The sequence below is a fragment of the Rosa rugosa genome, chromosome 5, assembly GCF_958449725.1.
Source record: "Rosa rugosa chromosome 5, drRosRugo1.1, whole genome shotgun sequence".
Classification (NCBI taxonomy): Eukaryota; Viridiplantae; Streptophyta; class Magnoliopsida; order Rosales; family Rosaceae; genus Rosa; species Rosa rugosa.
Genome location: NC_084824.1, coordinates 10,548,183 through 10,556,248, shown reverse-complemented (window position 1 = coordinate 10,556,248; position 8,066 = coordinate 10,548,183). Strand labels below are relative to the sequence as shown.

The 8,066-nt window shown below is 41.1% G+C and overlaps 1 pseudogene; it reads right to left on the bottom strand.

Annotated features, from left to right (window-relative positions):
* Nucleotides 1-6,158: 6,158 nt before the first annotated feature.
* LOC133711183 (geraniol 8-hydroxylase-like) lies at nucleotides 6,159-6,995 on the bottom strand (annotated as a pseudogene).
* Between the last annotated feature and the right edge of the window lie 1,071 nt (nucleotides 6,996-8,066).

Here is an 8,066-nt window from a genome sequence, read left to right as displayed (position 1 = left end):
ACCAACTTTGCTTCAAATAGCGTTTCAGACGTTCAGGCCCAACCACAATCCTCATTGGTTGCTTTTAAAGCCTCTCACTCGTTTTATAAAGCATGTTCCTTAGGGAAATTAGGATTGAGACCGTCCTATGCAAAGGATATGAAAATACTCATTCTGTTCTTACATAGAATCATGGGGATTCTATGGACTGATTCAACCAACTTGCGGACGTTTAAATATCTCATGATATTGGTTGACACGCAAACACGCTGGTCACGTATTGTGCCATTGTCCACTTGTAATGCTGCTTATGCTACACTCCTAGCACATATCATATGACAACGGGCTCACTCCCCGAATCATCCTATTCAGTCAATTGGATTTGACTATGCTAGAGAGTTTACATTGAAGACTTTTGATGGATATTGCAATGGGACTGATGTTAGACATCATATTCTCATGAACACACCCAAATGGTCTCGCGGAAACGACTACCATGGTAGTCAGGACATTGGTAATGCGCACAAATCTTCTTATATCCTCTTGGGGTGATGCAATATCGCATGCAGCTATGCTAATTCGTCTACGACCCACCGCCACTCAATCTACCTCTACGTTACAGCTAGTAACTGGGTACAAGTATCGTACTTACGCATATTTGAGTGTGCCATTTATGTGCCAATTGTGCCGCCACAATGCTCTATGATGGGTCTTTACAGACGAATGGGCAACTACGTTGGATTTGAGACTCCAACAATCGTCCGCCACTTAATGCCCTTGCAAGGCGATCTCCTTAGTGCTAGATTTGTGGGTTGTCACTTTGATGAGACAGTCTTCCCGTCGTTAGGGGGAGATAAGAACACGGATGTTCAGTATGAACGACATGAATTGTCGTGGCCTGTCCCCACTATGTCTCATCTCGATCCCCGTTAAAGTGACGAGATCACACAAATATGGTGCAAACATGCCTGCAAGGATGGACGTCCCTACGAGAGGACGTAGCGCCACCCTACACGGAGGTAGGCAAGGTGCCAATGCTAAACAGAGTGGCACTCTGGCGTTATAGGCCATGGCCCCAGCTAGGATGTGTGGGAGGCCCGTGGGTTCGAAGGATACTTTGGCACATTCCAATCCTTTGATCATCAAGACTCAAAATCCGTCTAATGAGAATCTTTCGGATTATGGTTATCGTTGAGGGACGCCTCAACGTCAGAACCTATTCCTGAGAATATAGAGCTCTATGAAAATTACACTAGTATACATGAGACGTGGGATATAAACTCCATCATAATTGATGATGTAGTTGCGCATTTTGTTGCACATGAGTTTGTTGAGTCCGAAGATATCGAACCACGCTCCGTTGATGAATGAATGCCAACGTAGAGAAATTTGGCCTAAATGGAAAGATGTGATCCAGGTTAAGTTGAATTCTCTAACGAAGAGGAAGGTTTTTTGAGCCAGTAATGCCAACACCTTCTAACCTAAAACCTATTGACTAATGGGCCTTCGTTAGAAAGCGTGATGAGAAAAAGAGATGGCAATCTCGCCTTATGGCGCAAGGCTTCTCACAAAACGCCCTGGAATCGACTACGATGAGATATATTATCTCGTAATGGATGTCATTGCACTCCACTACCCAGTCAGTTTGATAGTTTCCAAATAACTGATCATGCAGCTTATGAATGTGGTCACTACGTATCTCTATGGGGATCTAGATACAGAATATACATGAAGGTTCATGGTGAACTTCATTTACCCAAGCCAAGTGGCTCTAGACCACGGAGCGCGTTTGCAATAAGATTGAAACGCTCACTAAAGTGACTACTTGATTGGGAAGGGATATGCTCGCGCGTTTCCATAACAAGAAGCCCTTAAAGAGTTAAGGGAAACCGCTGAACACTTGAAATCCGAGTTTGAGATGAAGGATTTTGGGTGAACACGATTATGTCTCGGTTTGGAACTTGAGCATCGTGTTGATAGGTGCTTAGGTATTTTGACAAGGTCAAACCTTCAAGCACCCCCATGATCGTCCGTAGTCTTGATCCTGAAAATGATCCTCTTCGTCTGAAGGATGATGACGAAGATGTGCTAGAGGCAGAAGTGCCTTACTTGAGTACAATAGGCGCATTATTGTACTTAGCTCAATGCAAAAGATCGGACATCTCATTTTCCATGAACTTGTTAGCTAAGGTATAGCTTTGTGCCAACGCGACGCCATTAGATTGGTGTAAAAGATATATTTCGGTACTTGAGATGTACGATTGATATGGGCTTGTTCTATCCCTACAGAGAGATGATGGATTCGTACCCATCACACACTAGGAACGCCGCCAACACTGGCCTGCATTCACTATCCCCATCCCAAAACGACATGTGTTTTGGAAGGTTTCGCTGATATTGGGTATCTCTCTGACCCACACAAAGGTCATTCCCAAACTGGTTAAGTGTTCACCATGGGTAAAGACCGTGATATCTTGGCGGTCTACAAAAATAGACCCTAGGCGCTATATCTTCAAACAATGCAGAGATTATTGCTCTTCACAAAGTGGTTCGTGAATGTATATGGATTGGATGCATAATTACGCATGTTCGAACAATTGTGGTTCGAAGTCTACCACAAATGAGCCAACAAGCATATAGGATAATGTTTTTTATTTTGAAGCAAGGCTACATCAAAAGCAACCACACCAAGTATAATCAGCAACAACAGACTCTCCTCAAGATTAAAGTGAACTAGGTTCAATTTGAGGACAGTGCGGCAGGCTTGCTCACTAAGTCATTGCCTAAATTCCACTTTCGAGAAACATGTTGGTAGCATCATTTGCGAAAGTTATCCGAACTCCCATGACCGTAGTCATCAGGGGGAGATGCAGACATTAGGGGGAGATGTCTACATGCATGGTCTCAAAACGTGAAGGGTGTGTTGTGCTCTTTTTCCCCTTCGACTGAGGTTATTTTTGTCCCGTTGTGTTTTTGTTACTTGACAAGGTTTTTAATGAGGCAACGAGAGGAGTACCACGTTTGGGCGACACAAGGGGGAGTGTTCAAGTAAATCTAGAATATGTGTCTGGCCCAAACTCGAGGTTACTTGCTCTAGTTGAAATAGGGTTTATATTAGAGATATTCTCGGAGAATCTTAGGAGATATCCAATCAATGTACGATTATGTTTCCATGTACAACTCTATCTCTATGCTTGTAATCCTCTATATAAAGAGGTCTCTATTATCAATGAAAGCACAACTCAATTCTCTCCCAATTCAATTTTCCTTAAACAAAGAGTTGGTTATTGTAGAGAAAAGAAAATGGGAGAGAGAAATATGGGTTGTGGGTATTTTTTTTAATTTTTTTTTAATAAAAATATATTTTGTAAATGTCTTAATTATCCTTTCGATTTAATTAATTCTCAAAGTTTATTAGTCTTCTAGAGTCAATTCTGTCAAAATTTTAGATTTTGGCTAACAAAGCCTCTTCTCTTAATAATAGTATAGATTTATATTTATAAGAATTATAATTGTACACCGTATAAAGAATTGGTTTGGAGATTAAACATTAAACTGACCAGATATGGCTTTTCTTTTTCTTATTCTGACTCTCATACGAGATGTTTGGTTGTTGGCGTTCAATATATTGACTGAGCTATGGCAGTGAACATACAGCTAAGAAGGTGAGAATATGCTCCCTTCTCCATTCTGGTTGGCTCGAGGTTAATAGTGGCGAAGGACTTCCTCGACGTGTTTCCTTGATTCTAGGCTTATGTCTAATCCTCGCTAGCTATTGGGCGGGCATTGGTGTTTCCAAAGCCGATTTGGAGCGTTCTCCTCTTGGTAACAAGTTGGAGGTGAGAGGATCCGGGGATCTAGAATGGTCAAGATCGGGTTGGATCCTGTGTTTTGGATTTGGTGTGGTTTGTTGGCATCAAAGAATGGTTCTCCGATCACTTCCGAACGAAGTTAGTAATTGGTTTCTCCTCTGATGACGTCGATGAATTTCCTGGTGAAATCGGAGTGGGTGTTGGTGATGAATGTTGGTCAGGAAAATCACCCTACACCTACCTTCTGCTCCTAGTACTGCTTAAATTTTTTAGTTCACAAAAAAACTAATTGCTCTGTTGACTCATTTATTTTACTTCGAATCTCCATATTTTTTTTATTTAATAAAGGAGCGAAACTTCAAAAGGTGGGCGTACTAGAGTGTGCTAGCGGGTGCTTATTTTGTTTAGAATAATTTTTTTGTGGACTTTATAAAATGACTCTCTCTGACGACCCCTAGAGGTGTGTTATTTTTGTACTAGTTGCTGAAATTTAATATTGGGATGACTTTTTATGATTAAAAAAAAAAAGTTTGGACTATTGGAGATTTTAATTAATCTTACTAATGTAATGTTGTTGCAGAGTTGTTATTATTGTCCTTTCCATCATATAATGTAATCTTTTCTTGTTTTTTTAGCCAAACACTTCTGCATCATGTAATGAAAAGTCGGGTTTTTGTTGATTTTGTTTCTTTAGTACTTAAAAAAAGAGAAGTTTTAAGTACACACTCTTAATTACTTAATACACACTCCTTACTCAATACACCTACCATTTAATTTCTCATTTTAATATTTTACTAAATACACAACCCAAATTATCTAAAATATCCTTAAACAAAAAAACCATGAAATACACTATTATTTAACTACATTAAGGCTACTATTTAATTTGATTGTATATATAATTGACCATATTAATTACTTGTGTTAGTTATTGGGAAATCCATAAGGATTCATTATTGTTCCCTTCAAATAGATGCTTAGAAATAGATTTTGTATTATTTGAGTTCTCATCCACCAAACACCCTAATGATCAAGTATAAAATTTTGAGTTGAACATTCAACCAAAATTGTATCAGTAGTTTCTCCACAATGCTGGAACAACGAAGTTGTCATTGGATGGTCAAACAAATTAACAATTACAAAGTTTTATACCTGTGATGTTTTATGTTAGATAATAAATTGACTAATCACAGCTTTTAGAAGGAAAAAATGGACTAAAAAAGTGGGAATAAAGCGATATGTTTTAAAAACATTTAATGCCATTGATTCCAAAATTCTAAATTATGGTCTCTCACCCCATTTATTACAATTTATTTACGGAAAATTTAAATTAGATGGTTTCTAACTTTATTCTTGTTTTAAATGAGGATGTCATGTGTGTGGTGATTCCAAAGTATATCGGAGCCAAGCCTTCTCTCTCCCTTTGAGAGAAAACCCTAACTCGGCGGGAGCCCAAGTGCTAACCTCTCGTCTGGTGGCGGCCCTGGCAGCTCGGCTGGCCTTGGCCTCGCCGATGTCATGTGGTTTTGCTGCCGGACGGGGAATGAATGGGCTGTTCATGTAGTCCTTGGATTGGGTTGCTCAAGTTTTTGGCAGGTGCAGTTTGGTTTTCTTGTTTCCGGCAGGTAATCCCTGAGAGGTGGCAGATCTTGTGTCGGTAGAGGCTTGGATCGAAGGCGTGATTCAAATTCGGTGGCGGCGTCGATCGGGGACGGTGAAATCGAGACTGGTTCGTGGTGATGCAGCTTGTGGCGGCCTGGTCTCATCGTGTTTTCGTGTTGCAGTAGGGTTCGTCGGGTTTTGGTCGTGGCAGACTGTGGCGGACTCGAGGGGGGGGACATGATGGAGTAGGCACCGGGGAGGAGCTGCGCTGGAAGTTTGGTGGTCTGGAGGTGATGGTCGGAGCGGCACCAAGCCAAGCCTGCTGGGCCTTCTTCTTGGGCTACTTGGGACTGCAGTATTTTGGGCTAGGGTTTTTGCCCTAGACCCATCTTTATGTTTTTAGTTAGTCTAATTACAATAATTCCTTGTTTTAGGAAGCTAAGCATTTGTACGCATTCTATGTTTCTCTAGCGCCTCTGGAGTAGTACCAAAGGAGGATATCCTCTATATCTACGTTCATGAATGTTTAGTGGGTAGGTCTATTTCTATGTACCACTGTGGGTACTACCACTACCTTCTTGTCTGTCTGTAGATGGCAGCGGAAGGGTATGTAACGGCCTATTCTAGCTTTAGATGAATATATTGTCACCCACCCTTTGGGTTTGGGTTTGATTAAAAAAAAAATGAGGATGTCATGTATCAAAATTTATTGTGTTTATAATTATAGAATAATATAAGGAATATATGATTATTATTATTTTTCTTCTACTGGTACCCTTTTCTTGATTCCAACCTTTCATCGATCATGCCGTTGAAGTAGACTACTGTTTCCCGGAAATATTTAGTCACGCGTCGCCTTATGCCTTGGGGGTCAAGCTTCCTAAGCAAAGGGAAAAAGTCCACCATATTTGGTTTCCCTACAGCTTCCATTGTACCTCGAACATTCTCCTTGAACTTCCTAGCCATCTCGCTACTCGGGTCAGCTAAATCGACCGAGAAGATAGTCCGGGACAACAGATTCAGAGTGGTTGCGAAGGCAGCCTTTCCGATCTCCACTGCCTTACCCGCCCTCATGCTTTCATCAACATCATCTATGAGGTGTTGCACTTTCACACGCCGGTTGGCTTTGTTAGCGTCCAGAATTTTTGCGGCAAACAAATGGGAGTTGCATATTTTTCGAAGATTTCTCCATTTTGGTGATGCGGGTAGAAATGGCAAGCTATAGTAGCTGTGATTGCAGGCGTGGACACAATCTGGGACGGTTCGGTTGCAGAAGACTTGGTCATGAGTTCGGAGGATTTCTTTGGCCAGAGTTGACGAGGAAACTACAACTGTGTCACCTGTCCTAGTTGCAAACTGATTATGGGGCCGTAGCGTTGAGATAGCTTAGTGAGGGAGACATGGGGTTTGTCTCCAAGCTCAAACAGATTCCCAATCAGTGGAAATGGCTTTGGTCCCGGTGGAAGAAGCTTTCCGGGTATGGCTTTCCTTCCTGCAAAATAATGGAATGCTTGGATGGAGATCCAGGCAAAGGCAAGACATAAGATTATGGCGAATACGAAATCCATATCTTAGGTTGCGTTCGGTACAACTCTGAAACACAAATGCTCCTAGTATAGCTCCCTTATATAAAAAACCTTTTCAATTTTGAAAGTTCTAGCTGGCATTTAAATTTGGGAAAAATTCACCAACGGTGTCTGAACACTTAGGGGACTTTCAGAATGATACCTAAACTTACAAAGTTATCAATGTGATACCTGGACTCATTTTTTCGTATCAACATCGTACCTATGACCAATTTCCGTAACGGCTCCGTGACGGAAATTGGCCGTAGGTATCACATTGATACGAAAAAATGAGTTCAGGTATCACATTGATAACTTTGTAAGTTCAGGTATCATTCTGAAAGTCCCCTAAGTGTTCAGACACCGTTGGTGAATTTTTCCCAAATTTAAATGCCAGCTAGAACTTTCAAAATTGAAAAGGTTTTTTATATAAGGGAGCTATACTAGGAGCATTTGTGTTTCAGAGTTGTACCGAACACAACCTAAGATATGGATTTCGTATTCGCCATAATCTTATGTCTTGCCTTTGCCTGGATCTCCATCCAAGCATTCCATTATTTTGCAGGAAGGAAAGCCATACCCGGAAAGCTTCTTCCACCGGGACCAAAGCCGGAAATTGGTCGTAGGTATCACATTGATACGAAAAAATGAGTTCAGGTATCACATTGATAACTTTGTAAGTTCAGGTATCATTCTGAAAGTCCCCTAAGTGTCCAGACACCGTTGGTGAATTTTTCCCAATTTTGCACGTTCGATGCACGTGAGTCACTTAATGAAGACAAAAGGACCGATTTACCCTCAAATTCTTTCTTTCTTTTCTTTTCTTTTTTTCTTTATTCTTCTTTCTTTCTTTCTTTCTTTCTTTCTTCTTCTTGTTTTCTGGTTTCTTCTTCCCCTGATTTGAATCATCAAGATTCAAATCATCTTGCTCGTCCGATTCCCACCGCCGATCGCCGATCAAACACCGCTGCTGCGTCTCAATCCACCTTCATACACCACAGATGTTTCTGGTTCCCCCAACTTCAAATCCTATAGCAAATTGAAATTGTGCATTGAGGCTTCACCTCTCACTCCGAGTTCATCCCCGCCGCCGTCGCCAATGACTTGA